Raw genomic sequence first — 13,243 nt, forward strand, 5'->3', positions numbered from 1 at the left:
ATTGTTTCATATCTATCTCTCTACATTTAATGTTATAAGCCACTTTGGGTACAATTTTGTGGGAAAGTGGCATACAATAAACAGATGCTGATATATGTGGTGGCATTTCTGTGTACCACATCAGTTGATGTGCCATCCTGTTGTAGATCTATAGAATTGCCTGGACTCTCCAGGCTCCTTTCAGGTATTGTGACTGAGAAACTCTATGTCTAATAGTTCTGTCTCTGAATGATATCTGGTTACCTTTGATCACTCACTCCTTTGAAGTTTACCTAACACTATGCATGACAATCTATTCCTAGTGCAAGTTTGTCACTGCAACCTTGGCCAATAGTATCCTTCTTTATATAAGGTTGTGACAATATGGGCTTTGCACCACAACTATGGAATGCACTTCTCTGGGATATACATCAAAGCCTGAACAGATGAAGCTCTATCACCATATTCTTGAACATACTGTTACCCGCACCTCAGTCTCCAAGCTGTGGGAGGTTTCAAGGATTCCTGCGCATATCCCGGATTGGTTTCCTTGGAATGTAGGTCACACAGGCTGAGCATAAGATGGAAGGTTAACAGATTTAGCACTCCAACAGACCCTGCTCCCCAATTTCTAGGTGCTACCAGACAGTGGCTCAATATAACAAATGGGTGACAGAGATTTCATGGAAGGGTTATAGGCAACAGCTTTTTTTGTAATTTGCCAGAATTCCCTGGGGAAAGGAAAATCTGGATTAAAAGTGGGGATGGAGGCTGGCATTGTGGTGCCAACAATGTCATGTAGGTGCTGCATATGTTTCTAGAGACTATGCCAGAGCATTGCACTGTCACAGGCAGCAAATCAAGGCTCTGTGTCTTTTTCCAGACACATTTCTAGCACTGACAGTCGACTGTCTTCTTTCACTTACAGAGAGATCGTGATGACACCACCTACCACAGGGAGGAGGAAATTAAGCCCTGATTCCCAAACAGATCTCCCTTTCCAGAAGAGCTCTTACATTGAGAGACATTATCATATCACCTGTTAGCTGGTATAGCACAGTGGGGAGGAGAGCCTGGCTGGGAGTCTAGAGTCTGTGGGTTCAAATCCCCACTCATGTCTCCTGGGTGTAAAGGGCCAGCTAAAGATCACCCCCACAGTGAGTGGCTCAGGGGTTACATGCCCTGCTACCTGTGCAGCCGTGGGTAAGCTGCATAGTCCCAAGGAGCCCAGTTGTCCCCCAGCTGGCAGTTGCGGACAAGGAAGGCAGAGCCGGCTCCGGGCATGCCGGGGCCCTTGAGCATCAGCTTGCCCTGGGCCCCGGTGTGTGCACACACACATGCACGTGGTCCCCCCACACTCCCCCACCTACCTGTCTCCTGTTTTTTTACCATTGCCCTTAATGAAGATGGCGGCAGCTGTTTCCCTAAGGGGATGAATACTCTGCCGCCATCTTTGTTGATGGTACACATGCATGCTACGTGCGTGCATCTCTGCCATCAACTAAGATGGCAGCCGCGGCTTCAGTACCTTAGGAAAGCCGCGGCCGCCATCTTCATTAAGGGCAATGCTAAAAGGCAGGAGACAGGTAGTTGGGGCAAGGGAATAGCGGGCAGGCAGAAGCTCCTGCCCTGTGATCCGCAGATGGTGCCGTGGATCGTGGAAGGGGAGCGGAGGGCCCCTCAGGGGTCCCTCAGGGGCTCCTGTAGCTCTGGGGCCTTCAGGCCAGTGCCCCACCTGGCCGCCCTTTAGAACCGGCCCTGAAGGAAGGGGCTGGCCTGTGCAGCTGTGGCAAGCTGAGCAGGCCCTAGCCAGCTGGAGAGGGCTAGACTCAGAGAGTAAACCCCCTCTGAATACCGCTTACCATGAAAACCCTATTCATAGGGTCACCATAAGTCAGGATCGGCTTGAAGGCAGTCCATTTCCATTTTTTTTTATCATATCATCTTAAGGAAAAGCAGGGTAGTTGACCACCCTGCCAGAGCCATCAAGATGCTTTTCAGCAGGCCTGCTGATTCTATTAACCCTATCATGACCAAACCTCAGTATGAAAATTGCCAAGTCAGAACACTGGTCCACCTAGCCCAGTATTATCCATTCTTGGAGAGGCTCCAGGGCCTCAGACACCTCTTAGGCAAAGGTCTTTCACAACACCCCTTAAAGTAGGTGTGGGGAACTTTGGCCCTCCATACATTGTTAAACTATAACTCCTACCATCCCAGGTAATTGGCCATGCTTGCTGGGGCTGATGGGAGTTGTAGTTCAGCAAGAGAGGAGTGGTGGTGGTAAGACTGAACTATACTTTGTGGGCAGTGCACAGTTAATTCACCATCCCTGAATGCAACACATCCACAAGTACCAAATCAGGGCAACGCTGGCACTGCAGGAGATCACAACCCCCTATTTGCATAATGCAAATATAAGAGCGCTTGAACTGTCTTGTGTCACATTTCAGGCAGAATACATTAATAACCATGATGAAAGAGGTTTCTCTGGTGAAGCAGCATTTGTCTTCACTATGCAGCCAGGTTTCTGATTTGAAACCATCATTTCCCTAAAGCAATCACATATGTAAACTAGGAGTCCCCAGAGTTAAGTCTTAATTCTGAATGCCTGGGATTATTTGGATACTTGACAGGGATTCATTCCTAGACAAGAGTCAAGAAAGTCAACAAGCAATCCCATTCCACAGCATTAACACAGTCATTCCTTCTGCTTGTGTTTCTGCCATTGCGCAGCATGGGCTACCTACGTGGTGATGTGTGTAAACACAGAAAACCGTAATTTTTTAAAAAAGGATTTTAATCTCACCCCTCTGCCAAGGCACAGCAGAAATTTCAGAAGCAGCACCACAGTACCAACAGCCATTTAAAAATTATCTTAACATAAGAGCTCAAAGAATACTCTGCTCACCCAGTGCTGCCAGATCAAGGGTTCCTGAACTGTGATCTGTTGACCACTTGTGGGCCACATGCTTCATTCAGGTGATCCATGATTGTCTGTGAGGAACGCTTAAAATCTGAACTCCATAGAATTCAATGGAATTCAAACTAAACCACAGTACAACATAAGAACTAAAAGAAGCTATAAAAAGACCATTAAATATCATACTGCATCTAGCACAACATATTACAATTGCTACAAACAGGCAGGAAAAATGATTAAGCGATCCACCAAAACCCTCAGCAACCCTCAGCAATTTTCAAGTGGTCTCTGAGGGGAAATGTTTGGGATACATTGTGCTAGACAGCTGTCCAAAGATATGTTTCAGTATCTCTCTCTGGAGAACAGATATAGAGAAAGGGAGGAAGAAGCAGCCAGACCAGCTGCTGACTCAGGAGTAACCTGATGACAATTAGAATGAATGGGCTGCAGCTGAGGGAGATGAGGCTGGAAAGTTGCTGCAAGCTTCCAGGCTCCTTACGATGGCTTATAGCCTTAAAGGGAGTCTTGGAGGAGGAAGGCAAGCTAAGAAGAAACCTGGAGAGGGCAAAGGTTGCCTCTTGAGGAAAGAGCAGGCTGGCTGGATTGTAGGAAGGTAACTGGGGAAATTAGTGGCATCGTAACCCAGTCCAGTCCAGGACTTGGAGAAAGTTGGAGGGGAAACAAGCTGGCTGGGAAAGCAATCCAGGACTTGGAGAATGCAGCATCTGGTGGGGAGGTTATCTTAAGTTCTGTCTTCCCCATAATGAGCCTAGCTGCTTCTATCTGACAGTAAGATGGCAAAATTACCTAGTAGTGCTCTCTTGAGAGCCAGGAACTGTCACATCTCCCTGATTGGGAGCCACTGGGCCAGCTGAATGCTAGCTCAGTTGGGAGCCACACATGAGGACCAGAAAAGCAAAAACCAGCTCTTGCTAATACTCCTACCAGGGAGTAAGCACTCTCATTTGACCGGCATTGAAATTATTTTAGTCTGCCAGCCTAATGCCTGGCAGAAAGTTTGCATGGATCGGAACTCGAGGGAGCACCCTGAATGCAAGGCAGATCATGTGTAAGGTCCCCCCCTTGGCTCCTCCTCTGCCACACCCCTAGGATGTCCTGTTTTGGGGCCTTCCACCTACTTCCGCAGGCTCTCCATGAGCCGGGCTGGGTTTCCCTCGCTGAGCTGGCAGGACCCCGGCAGTGCTGCGGCTGAGCCGGGATGAGGGGCTTCTGCTGGCCACATCTAACTCCCCCAACCTGGCACAAATAGTAGTTGGATTGCAGCCTTAAATCAAAATCTATGTACCTGAAATAGTTGCATATTCTTCTGCATTCTTCTGTTTCCCTTTCCCTTTCCTTCCTCTATTTTCCTTCCCCATTTTTACCTTGCAAATCCTCTGTCAAACCTGTTCTTGCAATATAATAGCAACAACAGCATTATAATAACTATTTATTTTTTAGCCCATAACTCAATCTGCAATGTTCTTCTGCCTTCTAGCATGCATTGCTACAATACCTTTCTTTTTGTTTCCCACTTTTTTTAAAAAAGAAAGAATTCATTTTATGACACTGTAACTGTGAAAGAACATAGAATTTAACCTACATGATAGTAATCTAGTCTTATAATAATTCCAGAAATGTTGTGAAGTGTAGTGCATTGCGGTTTTACGGGATTTATGTTTAATTATTGCCGCCAAAGCTGAACACTAGGTGTCACATTTAGATAACCACAGACACCATGAACTCACTTAGGAGCAGGAAGAAGGAATGCCTAGTAAGTATTATAAATAGGACTATCACTCAGATTTAGTTAGCAAGTAGAACTATGTTGAAAAAAGGCAACCGAGCCAAAACCTAACAGTTTAAAGGCTGTTTCACAGCTGGGTTGGTGATAGGGAGCAGCTTCCTAGCCTTGGAACTGCAAAGTTCATCGAGGTTCTACAGGACCATGCCTGGAGCTAATTTCACGCTCAAATATTTATTTATTTAAAACATTTGTACACCCCCCACACCTTTGCCTTTCCTCCTGCGAAGCTTGTGGCTTAACTTAGCTAGAAAATTTGTACAGTCCATTTTAGAGCTCCGAAAAATAAGCCCGAACAAATTTTGCTGCCTTGGCTAAAAAAAAAAAGTGTAGTCCCCAGTAAGCTCAGCCACTTTTCCTTATGTACACGCATAAGGCTACCAGCAGCCCTGAGCCTGCCCTCCCTAGGCTTGTCCTTTGGGAGCTTGCAGAGAGATTGTGCAACTCCTGTAGCCAAGATTACTGCTGGATATTGGTCAGAATGAAGGAGCAGTTCCACCAACTGGGTCATTTTATTTTTATTTTATTTTATTCGATTTATTAGTCGCTCATCTGGCTGGAAACCCAGCCACTCTGAGCAACGTACAAAATAAAGGCATATAAACATCAAAAAAGAAGCAATAAAACTAAACAACAAAGTAGAAGCTATCCCCCAACCCACACAGCCCAACCCAAAGATCAGAAAGTCCTCCTAAAGAAGCTCCCTTTTGAAGGCTGGAGGGTGGGGCAAGGCATGTGGAAGCAGCCTCCCCTGATGGCAACAGAGTCTCTCTCCCCTCATAGTCCTTCTCTTGAGGCAGCTCCCTTTTGAAGGCTGGAGGGTGGGGCAAGGCAGGTGGAAGCAGCCTCCCCTGATGGCAGCCCAGTCTCTCTCCCCTCATAGTCCTTCTCTTGAGGCAGCTCCCTTTTGAAGGCTGGAGGGTGGGGCAAGGCAGGTGGAAGTAGCCTCCCCTGATGGCAACAGAGTCTCTCTCCCCTCATAGTCCTTCTCTTGAGGCAGCTCCCTCTCAGCACAGCCCACTGTACTCCTAGTGTAATGTCCGCCGACACCAGATGATCAGTCTGGAGCCACCAGCTGCTATAAACATTCCCAGGTCTTCTGCCTACTTTCAGTCTGCCTGGGTAATTTGTTGCTTAAGGTAGCCGCAAGGTCTTCCTTCTCAGCAGGCAAATCACTCCCCTAAGCCTGCCCTTTGGCAGTACGTTTAGGATTTGCATGGATATTCCATGGTTCAGCAGGTAAAATTTAATTCAAAGGGAAGAAGGTGCCAAAACCAAAGAGTAAAAGCAGAAGTATTTTTTAAATCCTATATGGAAATGTTAAAAAGTGTTAAATAGGTTTGGCTCAGCTCAAATTATGAATGAATGAACGAACATGTGATTCTGCTTACTTTCCTACATCTCAAAGTGGTTTTCTATGTCACACACAGTTCTTCAGTCCCTGGTGTTTCTCTTCTACATAAGTCCAGTTCTGACACCTATGGCACCAATACTGCAAACTACAGTGTAAATAGGAGGCATATTCCATGCTGTTCCACCAAATGAGCTGCTGTACCAGCCCCACAAGCATCTAAACTGCTCCATAGTTATATGTTGGGTCACTCTATTTCAGGTATAACAATGTTGGCTCTATATTTTGTGTAGATTACCTGCACTTTGCTCTATGCCAGTTGCATTATGTGCAGACTAAATTATTTCTCTTAAGTTTGTAAATTTCAAAATGAAAATGGTTTCATTTCGAAAAGTGGTTCATTATTGTTCACTGACTTTAATCTACCCTGTGAATAAAGCTGACAATTCATTCAGTGGAACATGAAAATGTTTGTGTGATGCCCAAACTTCATTGGATTGGAGGTCATTCTTTTGGAAAAAACCCAGCAGCTTAATATTACAAGTATATTGTGACAAGCATATCAAAGATGTATTACTTGTAACTGAAGACCTTCTTAATAATACAGAAATGGGATTTTATGAAAAATTTCTGCCACTGAGTTGCTGTTTAAGCCAGGTATTAGCAACAATTATGTTCTATCTCTAGGACTTTGTTAACATAAACTGAGGTTTTATTAAAATGATGCCTTTTCTATTATTCTTCCAGGTGTTGGCTAAGTTTAAAGTCAATAGATGGCACTCTGTCCTTGAACTAACTCATGGTGACCCAGTATGATCAACCTTGGGAAGTGCTATATTTTAATATGAGTAGCTACAGTTGTTTCAGCACATAATGCTAAGGGCACTTCTTGTTCTTGGATGTCTCTGTGTTGCTATTTCAGAATACAAAGCAGAAGAGATCCAGTTTTAAATCAGTGCCGGCTATTAATTTGATTGACCGATTTCAAATTCATGGAATACAAAAACCTACATGTGAAGGGATGTATGCATGAGTTACTTATGAGCCAGTAGTGCTTTTGGGAAAGAATGTGGCTAATGCATGAGTTGCTTATGAGCCAGTGGTACCTTTGGGAAAGAATATGCAGCTAAATCTTAATCAGATTCCAACCAGATTATTTATGCCCTGCTGGACTGACCTGTATTTTCTCCTGCAGTTTCAGAATGAATGCTAACTTTTCAATTCTGCCTCCCCAATACAGTGTTTGAAGTGTTGCTGATATCATACTGTTCCTTAGGCCCACAAGATGAGAATCCTTCCATGCAGATGCCAATGAACTGTCTGCCTCCTGCCTGTAAAAAAAAATCATAGTCTGAACATTCTGTATGAAAGGAACCATAAATATACAGCTTCAGTAGCTGTCTGCTTCCTCTCCTTGAGAGGGTGAAGAGTTTTTATAAGATGCATCCATAACAAGCTAAGCCCGAAATAGGGATGGAAGGATCTGTCAATTTTGGTGCTCTCAGTTTCTCATTTTTCCAATCTTAAATTCGGTTCTCCATATTTCTGCAGCAACTTGCAATTTTTTTAAAAACAAATCCTCATGAAAATTCTTCAGCATTTTAGTGTGAATTTCTCCTAATAATCACTTTTGTCTGCAGTTTTGACTAATGTACACATTTTAGCAAGCAATTTCTCCCAATATAATGCATTTTTGTATGTTATTTTCACTAATATATTCATTTTTATACACATTTCACGCCTAATATATGCATTTTGTAAACAGTGTTTGGAGAAAAACAAGACATTCCCTGCCCACAGGCTTACAGTCTTAAAAACATGACACGCAAGGGGAAAGTAAAAAGGAGGGAAGGGGCGGGAAAGCAAACTGAGGCACCAATTCTTATAGTTCTTATAATGACAAGCAGTCATAGAAACAGTTCAGGGGTAGGAGGTGCTTGATGGAGCTGGTCTTTCATCGGAGCTGATGGAATGTGCCCTGCTTCTTGTCTCTTCCACTGAAGCAGCCTCAGTGTGAATTTTGAGGGGTGCCTGTGTTTCAGTTCTCATATTGTTTTGGAGAGTGTGAATTTGATAAATTTGGCTTGAAATGCAAACTGAATAAAATTTCTTCCCCATCTCTAATTCTAACCTTCCACATGCCTCCAGCGTCTAGGTAGAAGTACAAGCATGTCTGGCATAATTCCATTTGAATGCAAGACACCACATTGACCTTCTTAGACAGTGAAAATGGCTAAAGCGCCATTTGCATGGAGTTCCCAAAGTCTGTCAGTGTGCCCTTCTCAGGGGCAGTGACTATGATAGGTCACCCTAAACGCAAAATGGTCTAACAAGGCCTACCTATACCTCAGACCGAAACTGGCTTGATAGTCTTTCCCTCTCCCAGAGAACCTGGAAACTATAGCTCAGTAAAGTGTGCATTCAGTAATGCTAGACTCATGTACCCCACTTTGCGTGTCTTGGAGAAAAGGTGGGATGTAAAGGTAATAAGTAAAATAATATAGGGACAAGAATGCTGGCCTCCTTACAGGGGGTGTTATGAAGATTATTGAAGGTAATGTTGCTCATTCCTGTATTGGAAGCTGAATGTGTTAGCAGTTGTGGCCAGTGGGTGCAACAGCAAGCTATACCAAGACCGACTGTTGTCTTCACTGACTAGCAGTGAATCTCCCAGATGTCAGGCAGGGGTCTATTCTAGCCCTGCTTGGAGATGCCAAGTACTGAACCTGCCACCTTCTGCATGCAAAACATGAGCTCTACTACTGAGCCTAGGGCCTTAGGAATTGGCTTCCGCTACTGAGCAATGAACTGGAAAGGGGAGCCCCTGTGCCATTATTGGCAGTAGACAGGAAGTGGCAATAAAGGTAAGCAGTGGGTGAAGTGCGGGCTGCTGTCTGGCTAGGAGTCCCGAGTGTGAGTTGCTGATGTCAGCACCTCTGCCCATTCCAGATGCTTCTGAGCCAGTCAGCAGCCATTGGCATGGTGGTGATTCCAGCTACCCCAAGCTTCCCCTGCTACCTTGCATCTCCTGCCAGTTAGTGTACGGGGCACTCCTCCCCCTTGGCTGCTGTTCAACAGATACAGCCTCTATACATCCCTTCCTTCCCATCAGGCTGCCTATCTTCCCCCCACATACACGCCATGTGTTAGAGTTATCTTCCTCTCCCCTCTTAAACCACGATTTCACACGTGTCTCCTAAAAAGCACTTTGGAACCGCTCTCTCCTACTGTTGATGTGCATGTGTGATTGCCAGAAATTTTAAATGCTCTTGTATCATTTTTTAGATAATTGATTGAAGGCCATGCAGGATGGTGGATTTACAGTGCAATGACAATATTCTTGCATTTCTTTTTGGCATCAACCATAAACAGATGCATTCTGTCTGAAGGATATCTTTAGTTCTCCACCTCCCATTTTCCCCCATAGTATTGTATACGTTTTTAACAAAGTCTTTTTTCACATTCCCTTTGCACTCCCATACAAAAGAATCTTTTTGGTCCCTGTCAACTGCCCTAGATCTCTTACAGATCAATCCTAACTGTAAAAAGCTGGCAGAATTTAGGCCGATGTAATTTAGGCTTGTATAAATTATTGGGAGGGCCTACTGTTAGCAGGTGAGTGTGGACCTGAGTTTTGAGGATTGGACTGTAAGTCACATAATTGAGCAGAACAGGGTTTGGAATAGATGTAAATCTCTCCTTGCCTTGTCATGCCCCCCCCCCTTTGGACTTACATCTGCTTAAGTTCTGCTGGCTAAATCCTGGCTGAGCTAGGATGAGGGACTAATGCCAGCATAGGCCTGATTGAGTGTCAGCTCAGCCAGGAAAGTCCAAGATCTGCCAAAACCAGGTGGATCTTGGTTTTGGATTGCACTATTGCACAATTTCTCCTTGTCTATAACAAAGGATATCTGTAGCATGGCCATTTCTTTCAGTCTGCCTGCCCTCTCTGTCTCTGATGAAACTGCCACATTTGGAGGAAAGTCTTCTCAGTTTTGTGTGTGTGTGTGCATGCGTGCATGGGTGCACACTTTCCTCAGAAGGGACAGTTTTAGCATATGTAGTAATGTTTTAGTTAAAGCATAGAAACTGATGAGGAATTGGTGAAACAGATAATTCTTTCTCCCAATATTGGCCATTTCACTGGAGGCTGAAGGGGGGCAAGCAGGTGGATATTATAGAAACAAGAGGTTGTATATAACAGTGTTACCAACCACATCATGATGGAATGCCATCAGATTGCTGGGTAGTATTAACGAACACATAGGCTAGGAACCTAGGGGAGTCCCTTCTCCCACACTAGCTGGATGGGCGTCCAATGGTCATGACATCAATAGTATGAAAGATGAAGAGGGGAATGCATATTAGTGGTAGCAGAAGATTCCAGGATAGGGATGGGGAAGAAATTTGGTTCAGTTAGCACTTGAAGGTGAACTTACCTAATTTGCACTTTCTGAAACAATATATAAACTGAAAGTCAACCATCCTTCAAAAGTCACTTTTCCAAATTTTGCAATGCAGTTCTCCACCCGAGTAACATGTACAGAAATGTATATAGTAGGGTAAAATTAGCATGTATTAGTGAAAATAATATGCAAAAATGTGTATATTAGGACAAATTCACACATAATGCTAGTGAATTTTCATGAGGACTTTTTTTTAAGGCAAATTGGGGTGGAAATGCAGGGAACTAAATTTAAGAAATGGAGAGAAACTGAAATTGACAGATTCACCCATCCCTACTCCTGAGTGACCATAAGTGCTATTAACCACCTGGCAAATTTCACCTGGAGTGCCTTTCAGGTTCCCCTGGTATTTCTATAATTGTAAAAAGTAGGTGTGCACCATTTTGATTATACTGAAATGCCTTTTGAGACAGACACAGTAGTATCCCATGGTGGAATTTCCCAAACCTTTGATATCTACAGATGATTTATCTATCCCATGGGGATAAGTAATTCTAAACCATAATGTTCATAATGGGCATGCAGAGGCACACTTCTGAGTATCCCTACCTGGATACAGTTAATTGATAGCTGCATGTGTGGTATGTTCCTCAGTCTAGTTCTAAAAAGTATTGCCGGCAGCTTGTGTTTGTCATCAACTAGGACATTACTAGAAGCTTATTTCTCCCTCCTAATATATGTATCATTTTCACACATTTTTCATTGTAACTATATTGCAACATTTTACATTTTTAGACATTCATATCATTGTACATTTTTAAAATAAGTGCTTATAATAAAATTCATTGTAATTGATAGATCTGCTATAATGTGTGATCAGTCTGTTTTTTGTCTTCAGTTTGGGCAGTGGCGGCTAGTGGCTCCATGTCAGTGGGGCAGTGGAATCCACTCCAGGTTTTAGTCCAAACTTTCAAGGAGCTGTCCAAGGTACGAAAACACAGAGTGGATTCCACTGTCCCACTAACATGAAGCCACCAGCCACCACTGAGTTGGGGTAGCTCCTTAGTAGCAGGGCCAATTAGTTTGCCTGAGGTATGAGAACACTGCTTAGGTCTTTCTGTCTTTTTGCCCTCCCATGTGCTTGAAATTACAAGCTGACCTAGCAGAACGGCTGGCGGCTTGATCTATTGGACAGATTTGTCCACTGCTCTTCAAGTTACATGATATACAACCTCCTCCTTCCTTACTTATGCCTCAGCATATTTTCTGCCTCACCTTCCTCTGAGCTTCCCTCACCATCTCCTTTGGCAGCCTCAAGAAGGGGAATTAAATATTGAGCACGTCCCACTGCACTGATTTGGAACCCAGCGCTTCATGCACAGTTCTTACACACTCTGACACAACCCGCAATGCCTTATTGTTTGTGTTTTCATCCCAGCAGAATTAAAGTAATTTATTGCTCGTTATGATTTATGACTCACCGTAGGAGTCAGAATGCTCGCTTTTTGTAACAGAACGCTGAAAGAGAGCCTGTGTGTTTATTCAATGCTGGACGTTCATGGAAATGAACAAGACAACTTGTTTAGAAAAGCAGCAATGTGGGGAAAAGCACATGGAGGCAGGCTTCTGTCTGTCTGTCCCTACCTGGATGAGGAACTGTACAGGAAAAGGACAGAAACTGAGTGTGGTATGTGCCCCGGTCTAGTTGTTAGGGCTTTCAGAAAACTGGCGATTTAGTCTCCCCGCTTCCCTGCATTGCCAAACAGCTGATCTGCATGATTGTTAATTTTTGGCAAGAGCTACTCTACTACTGCCTTGTGTAATGATGACGTGATACTATGTAGCCAATCAGTTGTGGCTATGTGATGATGTCACTGAGGCCAATGAAGCTGAGACTTAGGGCAGTCTTTCCTGGACTGCTCCTGTGGATGTTTCTAGCCAGTCAGATCACTGATGGTCATCACTCCAAATCAGCTTCAAGAGCAGATCTCCTCCCTTCAATATGATCCTTAAAAATCACACAAAGTGAGTACTCTGCTTCTGCTCATCCCTAGTTGCTTATCACCAGGGAGCAGATGTCTGTGACACTTGCATAGCCACAATGCTTGTCTGCCTATGGAAAACTAGCATGTTTAGGGGGAGGACTATAGATCGTCTCCCTATGTGCTAGTTTTCTAGTAGCAGAATGTTTTGCAGACTTTCACAAAGATGTTTCTTTGGCATGGCGTTATTTTTAAATTGGTTGTTCCAGCTGAAGATATAATTTTATTTATCCTATTATTCTGCGGAATATTTGGTTACAATTCAGAGACACACTGTCCCTTTAACAGGTGATGTGAGGATACATCTGTTTGCATTGATTTTCCTTGCTATGTATTTATATTTTCTCATATTTAGTGATGAACAGAATTAGATCTGGCTCTTTATATTCCTCTACAGTAATCCTAATTAATGGCTAGAGATTAAGGCTGTGAGCACACTAGTCGCCTACAGCAATGTGTTTCCATTGGCCACACATGGAGGGGGATTGGGTTGATCTGCCAATCAGGTGTGAAATCTCTTTGAAGCTGAATTTCTGAAAACAGCACTCGATCCCACCAGGTGTTACAGTAAATGGGGATGGGGTTTGACTAGTGCCACGTGCCTCTGTTTTCAGAAAAGAGAGGTGGAGATAGATAGAACTGGCAGAACAGTGAGTGTGTCTCTATCCACAATCAAACAAAAGCTCATTGTTAAGATTTCCAAACCCCATCTGATCTGTTTCTGAGTCTATGAATTTC

At 43.8% G+C, this 13,243-nt stretch overlaps 1 protein-coding gene across 7 annotated transcripts in view; it reads left to right on the forward strand.

The window, feature by feature from the left end:
* Positions 1 to 3,383: 3,383 nt before the first annotated feature.
* The window catches only part of ZNF366 (zinc finger protein 366), a 53,479-nt gene continuing 43,619 nt past the window's right edge, over positions 3,384 to 13,243 (forward strand). For 5 of the 7 annotated variants that reach the window (XM_061621217.1, XM_061621227.1, XM_061621182.1 and 2 more), the window contains exon 1: positions 3,384 to 3,515. The gene's annotated coding sequence lies outside the window, so the exon portion shown is untranslated. Of the gene's footprint in view, positions 3,516 to 6,136; positions 6,319 to 13,243 lie in introns of all 7 variants that reach the window. The other 2 variants (XM_061621189.1, XM_061621207.1) reach the window with 1 other exon arrangement.

This window comes from Rhineura floridana, chromosome 1 (genome assembly GCF_030035675.1).
Source record: "Rhineura floridana isolate rRhiFlo1 chromosome 1, rRhiFlo1.hap2, whole genome shotgun sequence".
In the NCBI taxonomy this organism is placed as follows: domain Eukaryota; kingdom Metazoa; phylum Chordata; class Lepidosauria; order Squamata; family Rhineuridae; genus Rhineura; species Rhineura floridana.